The 23505-nt window shown below is 48.6% G+C and overlaps 1 long non-coding RNA gene across 1 annotated transcript in view; it reads left to right on the top strand.

Annotated features, from left to right (window-relative positions):
* Positions 1 to 21083, top strand: part of LOC144157879 (uncharacterized) — a 31500-nt gene extending 10417 nt beyond the window's left edge. The window contains exons 2-3 of the long non-coding RNA XR_013319898.1: positions 17070 to 17247; positions 20859 to 21083. This is a non-coding gene — a long non-coding RNA (uncharacterized LOC144157879). The remainder of the gene's footprint in view (positions 1 to 17069; positions 17248 to 20858) is intronic.
* Positions 21084 to 23505: the final 2422 nt, after the last annotated feature.

Below are 23505 nucleotides of genomic sequence, written 5' to 3'. Positions count from 1 at the left end.
CTCCCCGACGATTTTCACCCGATCGTGATACCAACAGCGCCGACGACCCTGCTTCGTTCACCAGACTTAGCCGTTCGTCCTCGCCTCATCGTCGCCAGTCCCTGTCCCCCGAAGCTCGCCGTGCGACGTCACCGTCCCGCCCCGGCCGCCTCTTCCCGGAAAACTAGATCATGCAGCTCCTAGAGGTGATGCTGCATCGACGACCCCGACCGAAAATCCTCTGCCCACTTTATCTGCACCTTGCAACCTTCTTGATGTCCTTGTTGATGGAGTTCCTGTCCAGGCGCTAATTGACACGGGCGCGAACATATCTGTGATAAGTGCGAACCTTTGCAGCCGACTCAAGAAAGTGCTCACTCCTGCCCCATCCCGTGTTCTTCGTGTTGCTGATGGAACTTCCCCTACCGTTGTCGGTATGTGTACCGCCCGCGTCACCATCGCCGATCACCCAGTCCCCGCTTTGTTTACTGTTTTGCCCCACTGCCCCCATGACCTCATTCTGGGCCTTGATTTTCTTTCGGAGCATTCTGCGCTTATCGACTGTTCGGAAGGCGCCATCAGCTTTGATCTACCTTGCCCCGAAAGTGTGCCCGAGGAAGTGCAATGTCGCTTACATTCGACGGAGTTCATTCGTCTCACCCCGCGAGCTGCTACTAATGTCCTGGTTTCAACTTCGCCTCCTGTTCCCGACGGTGACTATTTCCTTGCCCCACAAACTGACGCTCTACTCAGCCGAGACGTGGCCCTCCCGCACATAGTGGTGCGTGTTTGCAACAACCGCACTACTCTCCCTTTGCTTAATTTTGGCGCTTGTCCGCAAATTATTCCTGGTGGCATGACCATCGCGATGGCTCACCCATTGGACCAGTGTGACCTCTTGACCCTACCATCTGCCTCGCCCGCATCCGCTGCCGGTTCCTGTACCTCCCCTTCAGCGAAAAATGCCTTCAGACCAATGATTTCACCCGATCTCTCGCACGAGAATACTGCAGCCCTTTATCGCCTCCTGCTCTCTTACAGCGACATTTTTGACTTTGGCACTCGCCCTCTCGGCCAGACAAGTGTGGTCAAGCACCGTATTCACACGGGTGACGCCCGCCCGATCCACCGCAGGCCATACCGCGTATCCGCCACTGAACGTCGCATTATACAAGACGAAGTCGACAAAATGCTCGCTAAGGACATCATCGAGCCCTCTTCCAGCCCTTGGGCGTCACCGGTAGTACTGGTTAAAAAGAAGGACAATACGTGGAGATTTTGCGTCGATTACCGTCACCTGAACCACATAACGAAAAAGGACGTGTACCCTCTTCCCCGAATTGACGACGCCCTTGATTGCCTCCACGGAGCAAACTATTTTTCCTCCATCGACCTACGTTCCGGTTATTGGCAAATCGCCGTGGATGAAATGGACCGAGAAAAAACCGCCTTTATTACACCGGATGGTCTCTACCAATTTAAGGTAATGCCTTTCGGACTATGTAACGCGCCTGCCACGTTCGAAAGAATGATGGACGCTCTCCTTCACGGCCTTAAATGGACCACCTGCTTGTGCTACCTCGACGACGTCATCGTTTTCTCTCCGACCTTTGAAACGCATTTAGAACGTTTATCCACGGTCCTGTCTGTTTTCCGTCGCGCAGGTCTTCAACTGAATTCATCCAAATGCCGATTCGCCCAACGTCAACTTCAAATTCTCGGTCACGTCGTGGATGCTCGCGGCGTGCAGCCCGATCCCGCCAAAATACACGCAGTCAAAAACTTTCCCCAACCGCACACCGCAAAAGACGTCAGAAGCTTTCTTGGCCTATGCTCCTACTTCCGCCGGTTCATACAAAATTTCGCCCATATTGCCAGGCCTTTAACCGACCTCCTCAAGAAAGACGTTCCATTCACGTGGGAATCTGCGCAAGCTGAAGCTTTTTCCACGCTTATTGATAGGCTTACTACCACTCCTATTCTAGCCCACTTTGACATTTCTGCTCCAACCGAACTACGCACTGACGCCAGTGGTCACGGCATAGGAGCGGTCTTAGTGCAGCACCAGTCTGGCGAAGTCCGCGTGATCGCCTACGCCAGCCGCATCCTTTCGGCCGCCGAGCGCAACTATTCCATAACCGAACGCGAGTGTCTCGCTCTCGTGTGGGCAGTGGCGAAGTTCCGCCCATACCTCTTTGGCCGTCCGTTTTCTGTGGTCACGGATCATCACGCCCTGTGCTGGCTGCAATCACTAAAAGATCCTACGGGCCGCCTTGGCCGCTGGGCTTTGCGTTTGCAAGAATACTCGTTTTCAGTCGTGTACAAATCGGGACGGTTGCACCGTGATGCCGACTGTTTATCGCGTTATCCCGTGGATACTCCAGACGTAGCCTGCAATGACACAGAAGCCTGCATTTTTTCCATCTCCGCACTGCTGCAAATCGGTGCGGAACAATACCGAGACCCCTTCCTCCGATCAATAATTGATCGCCTCCGTACAAATTGTCCTGATCGAACCTCCCGGAATTACGTACTGCAGGACGGCGTCTTATACCACCAGAACTTTCAAAACGATTGCCCAGACCTGTTGCCTGTCATACCTCCTCACTTGCGTTCCACCGTCCTTGAACAACTTCATGACCATCCACTTTCTGGTCACCTTGGCGTTACGCGCACATACGCTCGCGCACGCCGCCGTTTCTTTTGGCCTGGCTTGTACCGTTCGGTCAAGAAGTATGTTCAAGCTTGTGACCAGTGCCAACGGCGAAAGGTTCCCTGCAAATGGCCTGCTGGACTCCTTCAGCCCCTTCCTATCCCTCACGAACCCTTCGCCCGCGTCGGTATCGACCTCCTGGGGCCTTTTCCTGCATCCACTTCTGGCAATAAGTGGGTTGCCGTTGCAACAGATTATGCAACACGCTACGCCATAACGCGGGCCCTACCTACAAGCTGCGCCACTGACGTCGCTGACTTCTTCCTTTACGACGTCATTCTGCATCATGGAGCACCTCGACAGCTCTTGACCGATCGGGGCCGCAATTTCCTCTCTAAAGTCATTGCCGACATTCTTCATTACTGTTCCACTAAGCATAAATTGACTACCGCTTACCACCCTCAAACGAACGGCCTCACGGAGCGCCTAAACCGCACGCTGCTCAACATGCTTTCTATGTACGTTTCCTCCGACCACCGGGATTGGGATGCCGCCTTGCCATTTGTAACCTTCGCCTACAATTCCTCCCGCCATGACACAGCTGGTTACTCCCCTTTCTACTTGCTCTTCGGCAGGGAACCCGCTTTACCCTTGGATACCCTTGTCTCTCCTGCCTCAGCTCCTCCTAGTCAGTACGTCAGCGACGCCATTGCACAGGCTGATCTCGCTCGTCAGATCGTTCGCACACGCCTCACTTCGTCACAAGCATCCCAGAAGTCCCTCTATGATCGCCACCACGTCGATGTCCAGTTCCATCCAGGTTCATTGGTGCTACTGTGGTCACCCCAGCGTCATGTAGGACTTTCGACCAAACTACTTTCTCCCTACACCGGCCCTTATCGCGTGTTGCGCCGCGTCACCGACGTTACGTACGAAATCACGCCGCACCCGCCCTCCTCTGCCCAGCCTCCCACGGACCTTGTCCACGTGGCCCGGCTCAAGCCTTACCACCCCAACCCCTAACCGTTATGTCCCCAGACGCCGTGGCGGCGTCTTCCCGCCGGGGGGGTTGTGTCACGGAGCAGTTGGAAGAAGACGATGAGGGCAGCTACGGATATGTGCCGTTTGGGCTGAACTTTAGAAGAGGACGAAGGGCTTACAGCTACCGGTCTCTGTACTCTCTCGCTGGCATTGCTCAGCATTGTAATTTTCGTCAATACACTGCATTTGCGTGATTCTGCCTCGTAACAATATTAAAGATAGTGCCAATTCATGATTCTATTAATCGTGATAATAAATAGCGCACAGCTCAAGAGTCCGCTTTGAGGAACACCATTTCTTGTACAGATAGTCAGAATAGTGTAGCCCCAACCCTCACACGAAATGTCCGTTCCGACAAGTAGCCTTCTATTGTGTTAAGCCTCTTTCAAGATATACCAATAAATTTGAGCTCACGCAGGATGCCGTAGTTCCAAGTAGTGTATAAAAACACAGCACTGTTTATGTAAAAAGGCACCTTTCAGATAGACTCAAATGTTACCACTGGTCTGTTGTTCACGAACCTAAACGAAAACCAGACTGGGAACCGTCCAGATTACCATTATACTCAAAAAAATATGTCAGTGCTCAAATAATTTTTTCAACAACTTTATTGAGATAGCTGGCTAGTGCAATTGGCCGATTGCTTGCTGAAATGGAAGCATCTTTCCCGCCATTTAGTATAGATCAAGTGGAACCCCAGTAATACGACTTTCAAGAAAGCGTCGTATGACCGGGGTGTCGTACGACCGGGGTGCGGGTAAGTGCCGGCGTAGTAGACGGTCTCACGCAACAGGTGGGCTAAGAATTTATTTAAACCACTATATTTAGCGCGTTCATGCGGGATTAGCAAACTTTTAGCTGAAATCCCAAGTAAAAAAATGGCAGCATCTCCACTCCGTGGATGATGGCGAGGGTGCGCAGTACGGGAACTCGAAACGACATCCAAGTCGCACCCCGAGTGACAACCTATTTGCGCGCCAACCGTCAGTCGATTTGAGTCGTGAGTTGCACCTTGATTATTCCCTAAATGAAACTGCAGCTCACGGCTCAAATCGAATTTCGCTTGATTTTCGCTTGATGGTGGTGTGGGCACTTATGTACGCGGACGGACTTCGGGAAGTCCTAAGGAATTTCGCACTGTTACAGACGAGGAAGTAAGCCGTTCGACTTTCGGGTACTAACTTACGGTCGTGGCTCAATGAGTAAGACGACTGACACTAGCTCTGTCTGGTCTACCAGACACAGGCTTGGGTCCTGCGGGTGCCTGTGTGATTTTTTGCGATTGTCAATGCTATGCGGACAGACGCGGACTGATATTGTGTGGTCCTAAGGTACTCCGCACCTAAAAAAACACGTATGTTGTGCCCCCTCCCCTCCATCGCCTCCAGCTAGCCCGCCAGCCAAGCGCCGTGCGCTATGCGAAATAAGGCCGATGTTGTCAAGTGAATTGAGAGGGGAAAAGGCGAGTGTGAAACTGCCAAGGCCAAGTAAAACGAACGATAGTACAAGGCGGAAATGATCAAAAACCGGCATTGCCGTACATGATGCGGACACCCTTTGAACGGTCCCGTGCCGTAGTTGTTGGGTCATAATGCTGAACACATAGCTTTTTTAGATGCGACGCATCTCTTTAACTCGCCTTGTCCCTCCATGCATGCATCCAGCGTCCATCCGCACGCCTCTCCCCCATTCTCCTCGCCACGCCAGCTGCGCGGTAACGCCGCTCCCACCGCAGCGCCATCTTGCGTTAGCGCTCACTCCCCTCGCCATGCCAGCTGTGCGTCAGCGCGCGTTACCGCTCCTTTAACACATGCGCATGCGCTACTATCTCTCATTCCCCTCACCGTTACGCGCGGCACATATAAACGCGATAACTGCGCCGCTCCGCTCAGTCGCTCCACCACCACCGCTCCGATGACATCCGATGACCACCAATGATTTGAATGGAGACTAACAGGTCTGGTACCGCGATGGTCGGCGCAACCATAACAAGCACCGGCCAGGTGCGTCGCATCACCCCATGGTTTCCCCCCGCGGAAAGATGTGGTCAATTTTTTTGTTTCCCGCAAGACCCAGCAACGCGAAACAGATAATATAATTCATCCTTCGTGAGCTAACCCTGTTGCGGCGATTAGAGAGATTTAGCTGACCGTTTTCGACGGTCCGCTCCGGTATCGGCGGCTGGTTCAGCGCCACCGGAGCCAATGCGGATAGCGGCCATGCGCGCCACTCCCGCTTGCTATCGGAGCGGAGCGGGCCGTGAAAAAAGGTCAGCTGCGTTGCGTCGGCGCGTTAAACCCCAACAATCAATCAATCAAAAACGGTCAGCTAAAACCCGCAAAAAGCGCTGTATTGCTACAGTGAATTGCTGCGGCGGCCGGTGAGTGATCCAAAATGGCGGTGCCAACGGGTACGTGTCGCCACCCTTCGCCTCCTGTATTTTGCTCCAACCTTGCTGCGGCTCTCAAGCAAGGAATTGAGGCAAATTGAGGCTCTCAAGCAAGGAAAAGAACGGAGTGACAACGCGGCTTTGAGAGACATTGGGCAGCAGAGCACAGATATCGGGAGAAAGAGCGTCGTAAAAGGTAGAAACTTGGATCGAGCGGGGGGGGGGGGGGGAAAGCGGGTGGTCGGTCATCGCCGTGGGGTTACGTGGTATGTATTTTTGCGTTCGTCGGCGGCTCAACGGGACCTTCAAGTTCACGGTCCACCTGCCACCTGAACATCGGCTTTTGGCGGATGGTGCGTTGGCATACTACTGCCGCGTGGAGCCGTCGTAGGTAAAGTCCCGCTCACGAGTACCCGTCTGCTTGCTTGCGTCTGTTCAGTAAGTGGTCTGGCCCGCCGGCGGACCTTTGCAGATCAAGCAGCCTCCAATGGGGTTAAAAATAAAGAAGGTCAGGACGGGGGGCGAAACAGTATGAAATACTCAAAACGCACTGGTTTATATGCGCCAAGAGTCCGTCGTATGAAGCGGACCGTATGCACCCGACCGTCATATCATAGGGGTTTTTAATGCATTGTTTCCATGGGGAGTTTTCCGGGACCGCGGTGATCCGTCATAAGAAGCGGGTCATCGTAAATCCGGGGGACGTATCAGCGGGGTTCCACTGTACTACAATTGCCTCCCTCTAAGAAGTAGGGAAGCGTACTGCGAGTCATATTTTGTTGCGAAGACAAATGAGCGTTTCTAGAGTGTCTCGGTGAAGATTCTGGATCATGGAGTAAGTAATGCTCTCCGGACCAGGAGAAGGAGCCCTACACGTGCCGATGGCAAACATAAACTCTTGCATAGTGTTTCCGTTCCGCCGAATGTTTAGGTTGAATAAATGTCTTTGCGTAGTAGGCGGTGCTCGATATCTATTCAAAATGTTGGGTGTGTTTGCTTCGTCTAGAAGAGAGTCAGCAGTAGCATACACGGAGAACAGGTTATGTGTTTTTGTCCTTTGAACTTTCCAATTCTGTTCCACACTTTTGGCACGTCTATGCACGCATTTATTGAAGTTTAGAAGAATCGCCAGCTGTCTCTTTTAGCATGCCGACGATTACATCAGCCCAGAGATTTTGATCGTTTGAAGGCTACTAAGTTGTCGGCCATTCGATCAAGGTTGCTCCATTCGCTGATAGAGAAGGAAGAATCCTTTCATTTAGTCTGTTATTGGCCTCCCCAGTTCGGTCTCTCCCATATCGAACCTGCTCACCTTTTAACAGCGAAGCTGTTTAGCAAGTCCAAATTTTTTGTGTGCGCAGTTAAAAATACCAAGAAATTTGCAAGCAAGCGCACGTGAGCGCACGTCTCGCGGCGACCGCTGGGCAGTCACCAAAACCAAGAAAATGGTGAGTGATCGTGCATGCATGCCCCGTGCGACCAGCCAGCGTCCCCGGCGCACTTTTGCAAGCCGAGATTACCCACTTATGTAGATTTTATAATATTGGCCGAAAAACTCAAGCGTTCATGTAAGCGTGGCAACACTTCCTCGGAACGAGAAAAACACGTCATAGCGTATGCCCGTCCAAGGTGTTGTCCAATGATTATCACTTCCAGAAAAGCGAAGGAAGCTCACACTTATTCCAACAATGATGGAGCAAAGGTCATTGCGGCAGCGAAGAAGAAGCAAACCGTCTGCAATCGTGCACTTAAACTGTTGTGATGTTTGTGAACGTTGCGTACAGCTTCGCTACCTTCTAGTCTCATTCGTTAGTGTGAACGTCCTCCATTTTTGTATCTTTTTGCACCTATTTAAACTCTCAAAGCTGGTCTTGTCTCATCACTTTCAACTTCCTTTGCATTTGATGATGATGATGGTTGGTGTTTAATGGCGCAAGGCCGACGAGGGCAAAGAGCGCCAGAGAAGTTATTTAATGAAAACAAGTGATTACCACAAAAGCTATGTATAAAATGTGTAAACTGGACATAGTAAGATCAATAAAGATAATGGTGATGGCTGGTGTATAGGGCCAGATATGATTACGCATGATAGGAAATGAGGTTTAAAAACTTAACATCTGACAAATATTTAAAAACGCGTTTCACAGAAACCATGGCATCGTCACCTAGAAACAGAGATGGGTGTAGGGGAATATGTTGTCTGTAGAGTTCTCTGAAGTGTTTGTGTCGTGTTGTATCAAGTGCCTTGCATTGTATGAGTATGTGGACTACGGATAGGCCCTCCCCACACCTGCTACACAGGGGTCTTGGAGATCCCGTGAGCAGGTGCGAGTGCGTTACATGCGTATGGCCTATCCGTAACCTAGCTAAGGTAACTTCAATGTGCCTGTTGTGTGAGTCAGTAATGTATTGTCCCAAGTGTGGTTTTATTACGTGTAGTTTGTTGTCTGTCTGTTCGCTCCAGTCTGCTTGCCAAGTTTTACGGAGTTGGTGTCTAATGTGTGGCTTGAGGTCTGTGTAAGGTAGTGTTGCCATGTCGACTGTGTTTCGGAGTGCAGCATTGGCGGCCATTTCATCCGCCACTTCATTACCGCCAATGCCACAGTGGCCTGGCACCCAACACACAGTCAACCCAAGGTTTGAAGAATAAGCTACCATAATCGTTTTGAAGATAAGATTAATGACATGGTTTTTTGATGACTTTCCGGATGATAATGCACGGACGACGCTCAACGAATCTGTATAAATGACGGATGTAGGAATATGATGTTCAACTATGTGACTTACAACTAGAAATATGCCATATGCCTCTGCTGTAAAAATACTTGTATTAACATTCATTGTTTTACATGCTTCAAAATTAGGCCCATGCGCAGCACAAGACACCGCAGTGGACGTTTTAGATGCATCGCTGAAAAACTCTGCAGCCCTGTATTTATTCTGTAGATGCATGAAATGCTGCAAAATCCCACTTCTTGGTGTCCTGTTCTTGTTGTATTGTACGAAAGACAAGTAACATGCCACAGGACGAAGATGCCATGGTGCTACAAGATCAGTGTGAGATGATTTGAATGTGTCTAAGAGGGAGACGTCATGAATAGTTATCTCGTCCCTCACTCTCTGCGAGAAAGGAACAGCAATAGATGGGCGGTTTAAAAAGAGTTTAGTTGTGGACGTATCATTAAAAACCGGTTTAAAGGGATGGTTATTCATTGATGAGATTTTGGAGGCATATAGAAGGTCAACATAAGTTCGCTGGTACGCTAAGCACCATTTGTCGCACTCTGCATAAAGACTGTGGACAGGACTGGTACGGAACGCCCCACAAGACAGGCGAAGCCCTAAGTGAAGCACTGGGTCGAGCATTTTAAGTGCTGTTTTTGTGGCTGACCCATACACAACGCTTCCGTAGTCCAACCGTGACCCTACCAACGCGGCATAAAGTCGAAGCAGGAGTTGTTTGTCTGCACCGTACGATTGGTGAGACAGGACTTTTAGGATATTCATTGTTTTTAGGCATTTTTGTTTAAGTCGTTTTATGTGGGGTATGAATGAGAGTTTCTCGTCAAACACCACACCCAAAAACTTGTGTTCTCTTTTTACTGGAATCGAGTCACCAAAGAGTTTTACGTCGGGATCGGGCAGGATGCCCCGCCTTTTTGCGAATACAACGCAGGTACTTTTAGAAGGATTAAGTTTAAATCCATTTTCATCTGCCCAGCGAGAAAGTTTATTTACCCCAAGCTGGACCTGACATTCACAAATGGATATGTTACACGATTTGAAAGATATTTGAACGTCATCTACATACATCAAGCAGGATATGGTTGGCGGCAGTGCCTTTCGGAGAGAGTTCATCTTAGCTATAAACAAGGTGCAGCTCAATACGCCACCTTGAGGCACGCCATTCTCCTGCACGTGTACATTTGAAAGTGCCGAACCGACCCTGACACGAAATGTTCGTGAAGACATGTAACTACAAAGAGTGTTCAGCATGTTACCCGAGATACCAAAAGCTTTTAGGTCTCTAAGAATGCCGTAGCGCCATGCTGTATCATATGCCTTTTCAATGTCAAAAAATACTGTCATACAGTATTGCTTATGAATGAATGCATCCTTTATGTAGGCCTCTAGAGAAACCAGTTGATCATTTGTGCATCGCCCCGCCCGGAAGCCTGCCTGGCAGCCCTCGAGAAGACCATTGTACTCAAGAAAGTACACGAGCCTACGGTTTATCATCTTCTCGAGGAGCTTGCACAGGCAGCTTGTCAAAGCAATGGGCCGGTAACTGGATGGAGAGGAAGGGTCCTTCCCTTCCTTTAGGATAGCCACTACTATGGCCTTCCTCCAAGAGCGAGGAATGTGCCCCGAAAGCCAAATCTTGTTATATAGGTGGAGGAGTGTTAGAAGAGTGTCTGAGTGTAGGTGCTGTATCATTGTATATGTGATGTTGTCTGGGCCTGGAGCTGAGGGTTTACAAGTGCTCAGAGCGGTCCTCAGCTCATGAAGTGAAAACTCCGAGTTATAAGAGGAGGTTGACTTATCATTATCACGTAAAGACTTCTTTTCGGCCAATTGTTTGTGTTTCATGAAAGTGCTAGTGTAGTGTGCTGAACTGGACACGTGTTGGAAGTGTTGTGCGAGTGTGTTAGCCTGGTCTTCCAGTTTGTCCCCTGTTGTACTGACCAGGGGCAGGCTGTGTGTCTGTTGTCCTTTTAGTTTGCGTATTCGTGTCCATACTTTCCTTGTGTCTGTGTAGGAGTTTATTGATGTTATGAATGTACGCCAACTCTCTCGTTTTGCCTCACGGCGCACACGTTTTCCTAACGCCTTGGCCCGTTTGAACAAGAGGAGGTTTCCCGACGTGGGGTACCGACGAAGGATACCCCACGCCTTGTTCTGGGCCTCTCGCGCCCGCCTACAGTCCTCATTCCACCACGGCCTCCGCTGGTTGCGCGGGGCACCAGAGGCGTGGGGAATGGACCTTTCGGCGGCGTCGAGGATGTGCGCCGTGAGGAGTTGGGTAGCTTCTTCGACGTGTAGGTGTCCTATGGATGTGTGGTGTAGTTTGGATGTCTCTGTAAATGTATTCCAGTTAGCTCGTGCTTCATTGAACCTATTATGGGAAGATGGACTGCATGGGCCTTTACCTATGTATGTGAGTGAGGTGGGGAAGTGGTCACTACCGTATGGGTCAGTGCCCACACCCCACTCGAGAAGAGGAAAGAGAACTGCGGAGCCAATCGCCAAGTCAAGACATGAGTATGTGTTGTGTCCTATGTTATGGTATGTAGGCTGTTTATTGTTGAAAAGGCATGCTCCTGAAGATGTAAGGAACTTTTCTATAAGGCGACCTCGGGCATCCGTGCGAGAAGAGCCCCAAAGAGTGTTGTGAGCATTAAGGTCGCCTGTCAGGATGTATGGTTCGGGCAGCTGGTCAACCAGCGCCTCGAAGTCAGAACTCAAAAGTGTAACATCAGGAGGAATGTATATGGAGCATACCGTTATCAACCTATTAAATATTATTAAGCGTATTGCTACAGCCTCAAGGACGGTGTTCAAGGTGACAGGGTGGCATGCTAAGGATTTGCGGGCGATTATGGCCACACCGCCAGAAGAGTGTGTGCAGCCAACCCTGTCCTTTCTGAAGACCATGTAACTATTCAAGAAATTTGTGTGTTTAGAATTCAAATGTGTTTCCTGAACACACATTACACTTGGCTGATTAGCATGCAGTATTTCGTATACATCGTCAAGATTTTTAAGAAGGCCTCTACAGTTCCATTGAATTATGTTTTCTCTTCCCATTATTTAGTGTGAGAGCTACTGGAGTGTGTGTGTTTTTATGTGTCGTCTTTCGGGGCTGTGACTCTCGCCTTTTTTGGCTTGTCGGGAGGCTTTGGCGTCGGGACGCGTTCCTTGCGGTGCACCGCCGGCAAGAACGCCCCGACATCCATCTCGTCGTCGGATGTCCGAGGGGTGGCCGACGGACCGGGCCCCCCGGACTTGGCCCCCCCTCGGGAGCCCTTCGTTTGAGCCGCCACCGCCGAGGGCGTCCGGGGCGCCAGAGGTGGCACGGGCGGTGCGGTGGCAGTGGGAGCCGGTGCGGGGCCCGTGGTGTCCATCACCTCAGTACCCTCCAACGCACTGGAGGGTTGGGAGACAGAGGTGGGAGCGGCACCGGTCCCGACGGAAGATGTTGCCACCACAACCGCTGCTGCCTCAGCAAGCGGCGTGGTGGCGGGTTGGGATGCCAGAGGCAACCCAGGGGGGGGCGGAGGAGGGACCAGGTCAGACTCGCTGAACTGGGTCCCTGTGGAAACCAGACGCCGCTCCGCCCCCCGGCGAGCTGCGTCGGCGTACCTCCCCAGAGGGAAAGAGGCAACCCTCTTCCGCGCCTCTGGGTAGGTGATGTTCTCTGTCACTTTCACGTTGATTATTTTCTTTTCAAGATGAAATTTCTCGCACTTCCTGGAGTAGGCCGCATGTGGGCCCCTGCAGTTTGCGCAAGTGAGGTTATCAGAATTGCAATTGTCGGTGGGGTGGTCCTGCGCTGCACATTTCGCACAGGTTGTTTTGCCGCGGCAAGAGGTTGTGCTGTGCCCGAACCGCTGGCACTTAAAGCAGCGGCGCGGGTTCGGTATGTACGGGCGAATAGAGCATCGGATGTAGCCTGCATTTATGTACTGCGGAAGTGTCGATCTGTCGAAGGTCAGGATAATGTGCTTGGTGGGGATTATCTTATCGTCCCTGCGCATCGTGATGCGGCGCACGGCTGTGACGCCCTGGTCCTTTAACCCTTCAAGAAGGTCAGCATCTGTTTCCGTCAGGAGATCTGTCTCAGAAATCACACCCTGGCAGCTGTTTAGGCTCCTGTGGGGCGTGACCCTGATGTCCAGATCATGGATGCGAGTTTGGGCAAGAAGTGTGCGGGATTGTTTTTCAGTGTTGAGTTCGACAAGGATTTCTCCTGTCCTGAGCTTTTTGGCCTCATACTTTTCACCTAATGTGCTTTGCAGAAATTTCGAGACAAGGAATACCGACAGTGAAGCGACGGGTCTCGTTGGGTCAGCTGATTCGATGACAAGAAAACGAGAATAGTTATCCCCGTTTGTTGAAGAGACAGTTGCTGACAGAGGTGGGAATGGAACTTCGGTGCGGCCCCTTTTCGGGGGCCGATCACGTCTGGGGGGGGGGTTTAGAAAATGCCATATATCATAGTATAGAAGCAGGGGACGGGGGTACTTTCTTCCACAACCTTACCCTGATAGCTGAGGAGGTCCCGGAGCTCCCTGTCTGGTAAACAGACAGGGAGCCCATCCGCCGGAGCTTGACCTGGGCTCCGACGGCCACCGTTCGTGGTTTCTAACCCTTCACCTATAAACACATTGCCACGGTTGGATCCAGCGTATGTTTGGGGGCTCGGGGTCCGCGGTATCGCCAGTACCGTCACCAAGATTGCTCAAGGTGCCCCGTGCGGGGTTCCTTTGCATTTCCCCGACGCTCCTGCTTTATGTGAACCTATGCCTGGAGCCCCATTTCTAATATTCAACGGTTTCTTTCCAAAATAACGATGTCAACTTCGACGTTTACCATGCCGCGTAGTCTGTTATTCCTACCACCCGCCAGAACAATTGGGTGTGCTTCTGTGTATGCCAAGTAATATTTTCTTAGCATTGGAAAATCAGAATGCAACTCTAAACGCGCCTATTAGCCATCGCGGCGTGGACCGCAAGTTCGAGGAGCTGTTACTCAAAATTGTAGACACGCATAAGCACAAGCAATCTCCTCGGTTAAGGTAAGGAGAACGGCGATCTTCATGCAGGTGTATGTAAATTCTCATAAATTAGAGTTTGCGACTTCAAAACGGTTCAGGGCTAAAGATTCCTTACGCACAGCACTGTTATGTATGTTCGTGAAATAAACTTTTTGAATGCACAGTCTAGTAGCTGGGTCTCCGTTTTGCGTTGCTACGGCGTCAGTCATCAGTTTGGAAGCGTCAGATCGTCAGTCAGTCCAGTGAAATATATGACGGCGGATTCTTCTGGTAGGGCACAGGAACAAAAAATGCCTGCATATCGACTTCTCGCAAATGTACACCGAAGGGCGATAATGTTTTGGCCGTGCCAAATCAGATATCCTACAACTTCTGCCAGCAAAACTTATCCCCCTTCCTGTCTCTCCTGCACTGCTGTCCCTCCTGTTTTAAAGTGATACTAGTATTTTATTTTACTCTGGTAATATGGATATGAACTTTTTTTGTATTCCCAGTCGTCTAGACCCACGTTGCCAATCAGCTTCGCTCTCTCCCCGGCACCACCCCAATTTAAAATTTCTAACAGCGAAGGTGTTCACCAAATTGTAACTTTCCGTGTCTGCAGCTAAAAATACCAAGAAATTGCTGAGCGCGCGCACGCTAGTGCGGCCCTCGCGGTGACCGCCCGGGAGTTAACTAAACCAAGATAATGCCTATCGCTCTTCTGTGCATGCCTGGCGCGACCACCCAGCATCCCCTGCGCATGTTTGTCTAACCAAGCATACCCACTTAGAGAGATTGGCCGAGATTGCTGCGAGCGCCCGGCAGGTATTAAACCAAAAAAATGCCGAGCGCTCGTGTGTGCGTGCCTCGCGGCGACCGCCCACTGTCCTCGGCGCCCGTTTGTCAAGCCATGCATACCCACTTGGGGTGTTGACCCGGATTGTCCAAAAGAAAGTCCAGCGTTCACCGCAACCAGGGCAACACTTTCTCGGAACGAGAAATGCTCCAGCGTTCGCTGTAATAGTGGCAACATTTGCGTGGAACGATAGAGACACGTCAAAGCGTACGACCCTCCAAGGCGATTTACAATGATTTACACATCCCTAAGTATTAAAAAGAAACCTTACACGAGATTATCACATCCCAAAATATGAAAAAGAAGCCCTACACGTATAGCAACAGTGATGGAGTAATGGTCGTTGTGGCAGCGAAGAAGCAGCAAATACTCTTCAGCTGTGGATTTGAACCTTCATGACGGTATGGAAGGTTGCGTATAGCTTCGCTACCTTCAAGTCTTACGCGTTAATGTGAGCTTCCTTCGTTTTTCTCGTCGTTTTCTATCCTTGCCTTGTCTCGCTATCAAACCGTCTTCCTCCTCTTCGCCTATCCACTGGACTTCTCTGACCATCGTATGAATAATCGAAACACGCGTACATCACAAAATCTTCCTTTTAGATGCGACTGCATCTCGTTCACTCGCCTTGTCCCTCCATACGGCGTTGTTGTTGTCCGTCCACACCCCTCCCCCATTCTCCTCACCGCGCGAGCTGCGCTCTCCATCGCTCACCCCCTCTCCTCTCCGATAGCGAACACTCTCTCGCGAGCGGCATTGGATTGGATTGGATTGGATTGGCTTGGCTTGGCTTGGCTTGGCTTGGCTTGGATTGGATTGGATTGGTTTGGATTGGATTTGAATTGGATTGGATTAAAATGGATTGTGTTGGATTGCGTTGGGTCATAGCCGCGCCACGTTGCGTCATAGGCGCGTAAGGGGCTTCACGGCAATTTTTACCCGATGGGAGAATCAACCAAACGGAAACAACAACGGAACCCCCTATGCGTCGCATCTACTAAGGGGTTCCCGCGAGGGGAGGTGGGAGAAATTTTTTTTTCTGCCTTCTCATGTTCGCCACACTAATTGTACTCTCCTTGAACTTCGTTCCCTTCAGAGACCTTCCCTCTTTGTTCTCTTCTTGTTTCACTTTCTTCACACTGCCCTGTGCCTCTTTCTTTACCTCAACCTTATCTTCTGCTGAGTACTGTTTACCCTATTCGCCCCTTCTTTCTCTCGCTTCCGCTATACTCGTATTCCTGCCTCCCACCTGCAACATCACCATGGTTAGCTTCCCTTCAATTCTGCCTCCTTCCCTGCTATTTCCGCTACTGTCTTTATCACATCCTGTCTTTTCTGCATCTTCTTTACGCCTCATTCTCTATATTACAACTTTTCTTCTACATTTTCCACTCTACCTTTCCCTCTCTCACCAATTACTAACGCACCATTTCGAAGTGAGTTAGTAACACACTACTGAGCAGGCCCGCTAGCAACATTTCTGAATGTTTTGGGGTGACGTAATAACAGACCAGAATTTTCGCATCTACCTAGCTTAAAAAGGCTACCTTTCTATAAACATAGGCGAAATCCTTAGGCTACGATAAGACAGACCATTTCGAATTGCAGGCTGAAATCTTGTGGCTATGCTTTTCGCTCTTCACACTGATCTTAAATAAGGTCACGCCGTGCGCAGCGCACATGATGCCGTTATATTCTCACGTCCCAACTTTCGGCTGCTGCCACGCCGACTGCAATAGACTGCCCCTTTACAATTTTTTTTTCAGATGGAGTAGTTGCCAAATTTTAAGGCAAGTGTTCCATCTCAAAAAAAAAGGTGAAGGGAGGCTGATGGAATACTGGTATAACTAATGGGAACTTGCTCGTTTTTGGTTTTAGGTCTGTTCACATGATAGCTCTAAAACAGAGGTGCATTGCAAGTGCATTTTCTCGGCTAATAGTGTTTTGTACAAAGGGCTTGCTAAAGTTTAGTATTAAGTTTGAATGCCCAATTTTCCCCAGTACACAAGCGAATTGTCTTCTCTAGTGATCACTGTCGGCACAGATTGCTGTGCTTCGAAGTAAGGAAGTGGTGTACACATCGTGACGGTACATTTAACAACAGTGTAGTATTAAATGGAATCCTAACGTTGTTGTAAGAAGCATGAACCACAGCGAAAGGAAATGGTGAACGATTGAGTAGATATGGGGTCCTCAAGCCGGTTCCGAGGTGACGTTTTCGCCAAAAGTTTGTTTTCAGTTGGTGTTCGGCGCAAAATAGTCGTCGGGCACTAGTGAATGATAGATATGATTCTGGCTTACTCCCAAGATTTGCAATTAGGGTATACTTGATCTATGCTGGTGTTATTTCGGCTTCTCTTAACATGCCACGTTCATTTCTGCAAACTCTTTATAGGGAAAGAAGCGCGATGGAGACAATTGTACAAAATCATCTGAATGTAACTCAACATGCTGCCTGAAAACAACTGACGACGAACCACCTAAATGCACTAAACTTGGCAACATTGAGGCTAACTGCACCAAAACGAACGACCGTGACATTTATGACGAAGTTTGCCCCTGCCTACCACATTGTAAGTGAAAATTTCACATAAGCAAGCATCGGTGCAGATTCAATTTAAATTTTGTAAGGGACAATACACAATATCAAGCTTTACACAACTCGCTGATGCCATGAAAATATGTTCGGGCCAAGAACGTATTACAAGCCTAATAAGGGAACAAAAAAATGATGTCCGCGGTGTTAGCTTGATGAGATACTAGGAAATTTTCTAAGGCTGTGCGGTTCCTTTTCAGGGAATAATCCTCAGGGAGTAATCAGTCAATAATCCTGTCATATGTTTTTCGATCCCTTGAGTGCGTGCTGTGCCGATTGATTGGAAGGTGGAGAAGGTCGTCCCTGCATTCCAATCTGCTAACCCGAGCTCTCCCTTAAATTGCCTGCCAATATCGTTAGCTGGTATTTCTGGTAAACTTAGCACGTAATTTATTCTAACCTTGTATCATTCCTCGAATAATACTCATTATTCAGCTCGTTTCAGCATGACTGTCGCAAAATTGCTCAAGAAAAACGCAGCTTCTAACATTCACACACGACATTGCATCAGTTCTGGATCGCGGTTAATCTGTTGATTGCATCTTTGTAGATTTTCATAAAGCGTTTGACAAAATGTCTCATCAATTATTATTCCTTAAGCTCAGTTCCCTAAACCTTGACCCTAATGTATTTAAGTGGATGGAAGTAGATAGTAAATAGCAAGCTCTCATTGACTTTCTAACCAATCGTACACAATTTGTGACTACTATCGAATGCATTTCATATTGATGATGTTAAATTGTGTTTACCCAAGGTTCCGTATCAGCTCGTGTGCTATTTTTAATATTTATTAAGGACCTTCCTAATGGTATAAACTCCTCCATAAAAGAGTTCGCTGATAATAGCGTTATTTTTCGCGAAATTTATGATCAAGCGGATAACATTAATTTACAAGCAGATCTCGACACTGTCTCAAAACGGCGCAGCAAATGGCACATGACACTTAACACAAACAAATGCAGAAGCACGACCATTACACGCAAATTTTATTCCCAGCACCCCTTTAATTGCAACATTAGTGGAGCCATTCTTGAATGCGTACTTCATGCGAGGATCTTGGTGTTCTCAACAGCAATGATTTAACATGGCACACACACATTAATTATGTCTACAGCAGCGCAAATAGTTCCTTAGGGTATATTCGCCGTTATTTCTCTCATGCCCCATCCTCCCTTAGCCTAACGCTTTATCGGACACTAATTCGACTAAACTAGAGTGTGCTTCGGCAATAGGGACCCTGCACAACAAAACCCAATTTCTCTTCTAGAATCTGTACGAAATCGCTCAGCTCAGTTTATAGTTTCCGACTACTCCTGTATCTCCAGTGATTCACTAATAAAAATAACCTGGTTCTACCAAGTTTACACAATCGCCGAAAAACTTCGCGACCTTCTGTTTCACAAAATCTTCTTTCACGGCCCATCTATGAGACGCGGCCTTTTTTCACGACCCACGTAAATCTCATCCCGCATCGACCATCAGTTCAAGGTTGCCGTTCGATATGGCCACACAAACGCATTCTCCGATTCATTTCTGCCCAAAACGTCTGAAGAATTTAACCACCTTCCCAACCACATTGGGTCAATTGGAGATCCTGCATCATTCAAGAATGCAGTTTATGAATATCTAATGCAGAAACCTTGTTTGTGAATTTTTTGTCCACTAACTGCCCCTACTTCTACATAGTTACCTGTTTCATGCACTGTACCCACACCCTCTGTAACGCCGTAAAGGCCCTAGGGGTACTATAATAACTAACTAACCAAATAAATAAACAAACAAATAAATAAATAAATAAAAAAACATGGTTTAAGCAATTATTCGTCATGGTTTAAAGTTGCCGGAAACGAACAATCGATACTAATCTTAGCTATACCACTGCGGGCTTGTGTGTTTTAGTCAAAGGTGAACAGATCTACAGCTCTTTCAGTGATATCTGTTCGTGAAGGGCACGCACTGGTGTAGGGCGGTTTTCAGAACGTTATTAGCTATACAAGTGGGTTCTGGTGAAATGCATTCTACTGCGAACAGCAAAGCTTTTCGTGAATTGACTCAGTAGCGCAGTAATGCAATGGGATTACTTTACGCTTAATTCAAGGGGCCCCGAAAGAGGTTTCACAGATACATGGGTGTTGACATTTTCAGGTAACTCAATATCCTAGTAATCACCTCATACAAGAACTTTGTTAAAGCGACGAGAATTAGTGGTGGTATTGCGAAACAAAACATCGCATTTTCGCCCGCGCCACGATTTTCCCTCGTTTCGTCCACCTCGTTACACCGCGCGAACGTGAGGGCCCATGATGCCTCGCTTCTCTGTGACGTCTGAAAGAAAAAGCGGTGACGCGCGTCGTCTGCTGCGATATTTTGCGCTACAGCATCGCTTTGGGATGAAGCCGTCTGACTTTCTGCGTTCTGCGGCAACATGTCTTGGTACTTATTAGAGTCTAAAATATGTGATCGAATGACTAAAGAATCGCCTCAATATTTTGTAGAGTAAGCACGTACGTGCGTTTCCAAACCGACGTCGTTTTTACACTGCCCAATTGGCCACTCGTTTTCTCAAAGCAGCCGCGATGGCAATGCACTCGGATTCGGTGGAGGACACCACATGATCCAGGCGTGCTGCCCAGGAAACCTGGGACACAGTAATGATATACGCCGCTGCACTAACCCCTCTGTACGGATCGACTGAGTCATCCGTAAAAATTTGAAGGTGATTGGGATAAGTGTTCTCCCAATGTTCAAGGACCAGAAATCTGGCTGCTTCCACTGGCATGTTTCGCTTGACTCTGATGTGAGGAACAGGTAGCTGACACTGCAGGCTTTCGTAAGACCACGGCGGCATTGAGATGGGAAGTTTCCCCGGCCACTGATGGCACAAAATTCTCAGAGTGTTAAGAGCAGTGTGCACATGAGAGGCCGTCTTTGATCGAAGCCGCCCTATTATTGCTCTTCCAGCACTAGTTTCCCCAAGACGCGTTACCTGCGTCAGTAACCTCTGTGACGCCATCAAGCAGAGTGTAGCAGACTGGCTCTGCCGTATTACCTTCTCGTTTGCCGCTCCCTGAGGAACTCCAATTGCTATCCTCAGCCCTTTCCTATACAACGCTTCGAGGCCCTCATACTGGGATTCTGAAGGGCAGATCAGAGGCAAGTGGTAAAGAATGCGACTCACAATCAGAGCTGAGTGCAGCTTAATCATCGACGCCGCGTGATTCCCCCACTTAGCTCCAGCAATCTTCCGCGAAAGGTTCACACGGGGAAGCAGAGCTGAAACAGTCATGTCGACTGCCCGTCGCCAATACAGTCTGCTGTCGAGGGTGACACCAAGGAACCGCACGTGAGTGGCTTGACGCATAGACAGGCTGCCCAGTGTTAAATTAACACGGATGGACCGTTGCCTGTTCCCAGGGAAAAGAACAAAACAGGACTTCTCGGTTGAGCTCGGTTGAACCGACTTAATGCAACTATATGATTGTGCGCGAGTTGAACATTTAACTGCCGGCATACTACTTTTGTATTGGTAAGTGGTTTATTACTTGTAAATTTCAACTAATTATTACCTAATAAATATCTGTGTTTCAGTACGCTGCTTTGAAGGAAATTTTACTTCTAACTTGAAGGGCCCTGTAGCCTATACGGAAAAGTACCCGGGTATGAAGTGTGTAAGCCAACGTCCTACTACTGAACTGCCGAGTTGCTGATAAAAGCAGTGAAGCACCAAATGAAGATTATAAGAATCTTGGCAAGGCTGGTGGAACCTTCAAGCGTCGCAATGCCGAACTTTATGTACGTTGAAAATAAATGACTTTGCAGAACTGTTTAGCAATATGCTTCATTGAGCTTATTCACTGTGGTGGTGGCTAATATTGATGAGCCAAGCTCTTCCACTTCAATTAAGATATTCAGTTCCATAACTGGTGGTTTCGCTGATAGCTATATAATTGTTACGAGCAACTAACTATGATCGCAAAAAAACCTTCAATATGGTTACATTCAAGTAGTGCACCAGCGGGCACAATGAAGGAAGCATGAATAACATCAGAAAATTTAAATTTAAAGTGCTTCCACGACTGTGGTCACGTGCTACTGGATCATTAACGTATAACCTTCAGCGAGCTCATGTGAAATCTTTTAGCTCCTACATTTGTTTAGGCGTAGATATTTCGCCCAATCTATTTAAGAACTCCACTGGAATACCCCTATTAAAACTTCCATGAAAGTCTAGAATAATAAACTAGTACGTCCTCCTGGTACGTATTTCTCAACATTACACAAAATTCTAAATCTTGCACACAAAATATTTTTTCCTTCAAACCAGAGCAACCTAAAGGCATGAGTTGTAATGATTACGGAACCTCCAGTCATGCTCCTCGGAAGGCAGTCCTAGTTTTACGCTGGCATACAAAGGATTTTTATAGAGTTTAAATAATAAATTTAAGCACCATTCATGACTGTAGGGTGGACTAATACGTAATGCATTCTTTTGCAAATCCTGTAGATTGTTAAATGGATTGGCGTTATTCATTGTAACTCAGAATATTCCTCTGTGTATTCTTCACTTGCAACTTTGCCAATGGAAAACCTTTTCCCTTCACATTTTTGACAATAAGAATAACCTCCTCTTAAAACCTTCACGAGATAACATTTTCTCGTCAAAAGTTTCGAAATTTTGATCACCTATAACTGGAATTTGCGGCCGTCGCCGAGACCTCACGTATGGTGTATTTTAAGGGGACAGTTTCAGGTGCCTCATAAAATGCGAAAAGTGACAGCGGTCATCGTGGTCCTTTGGTGTCGTCGGCGTCCACACGAATAATATCAAAAGGGCTGCCGCTATTAAGCCAAAATAAATTAGGTTGGTGTTGGATCTTAACCTTGGTCGCCCGAGCGTAAGGCTAATCAGCGAAACACAGCGCTAAACCTCCACTTTTACAGATTGAAAGAAGCATTAGCCTGATGCCTGCACCATGACAGGTGCACGTGGCGGCACGTGCATATAATGGGTTCATGCGGAGGAGAGCTCTGGATGTGGGGACGCTGTAGTGTGAATGCAGCCAGTCTGCCTGTAGGAGAAATTCGCGGCAAACACAAAGGGAAAGAACAAAAAGTAGTGATGATTACGGTACTACCTACTGCGAAATTTTCGCACAGCGCGAAATGCAGTCCTCTCAATCACGGCGCATATCTGCTGCGTTCCATCAAGCGGTCGCGTGATCAGCAAACGCACGGCGGCACGCGCTACTTTGCTGTTATCTCGCAGCCCGTTGCCGCCGCCGGCGAGCATTATGCTGCAAATCGTGTTTGAACCTGCCACGCAAATATCACCTGGTTCGGATGAACCACCAACGGATGAACAGCGGCTGGGGAAAGTGTGAGGGTAAGGGCGTACTTAGGCGGCGGTGCATGGCGAAAGTGTGAGGGGGAGCCAGCGAGAAAGATGTTGCCTTTGCAGCCCGTGCCACCCCCCCCCTCACACTTTTACTTGACACTCCTAAAGCGTTTCGTGGGGGCTCAGCATACTTCCCTCGCTCTCACACTTTCGCCACGCTTTTCTTCGCCGTCTTCTTTCTGTCTTCGCTTGCGCGGTTACGTCGCCGTCGCCAAACCACAGCCGAGGCTGCCAAAGTGCTGCGCATTAAAGCCCAAATACAATATAGCAGTTCATCACCAACAGCTTAGTCAGGTACATTGGAGGACAAAGGCCTTTCTCACGGACCTCAAACCACTCCTGTCCTGCGCTGCTCGAGTTTATTTTTTTATTCCCTAATACCCTTATCTTATCTGTCCATCGTGCTTTTGGCCTTTCCTTTTTTTCTAGTCCCCTCTTTCGGTAACCACTCTGTTATCCTCGTGGTCCACAGGTTGTCATTTCTTCTCAGTGCACAGCCAGCCCAAGTCCACACACTAAACGTTCTTACACATTTTCTGGCCGAAAAGGGTGTAAAAATCTGGTTCACGGCGCGCACCTTTAAAAGGTTATAGGCCTTATGCAAAATCTGCTGCCCTCTCGCGGCCACCGCGAGCGCGACAGCCATGTTCAAGGGCTCAACTGGAAATTTGGAGCATCGAACTGCAGCGAGTTCCCGGCGATCTATCGTTTCCTGTCGTCCAGGATGCCTACATACTGTTGTGTGCCATGTTGCACACAAAGTGGGAACAAGGATGTTCAAGGGGCAAAGGTAAGAATGCTAGAAGTCAAAGTATTATTGTTTATTGCGTGTCGCGCGCG

The sequence above is a fragment of the Haemaphysalis longicornis genome, unplaced genomic scaffold (assembly GCF_048455015.1).
Source record: "Haemaphysalis longicornis isolate Haplotype H1 unplaced genomic scaffold, Haemaphysalis longicornis Haplotype H1 scaffold_10, whole genome shotgun sequence".
Taxonomy (NCBI): Eukaryota; Metazoa; Arthropoda; class Arachnida; order Ixodida; family Ixodidae; genus Haemaphysalis; species Haemaphysalis longicornis.
Note: the sequence above shows the minus strand (reverse complement) of the source record. Positions and strands in the feature narration are given on the sequence as shown.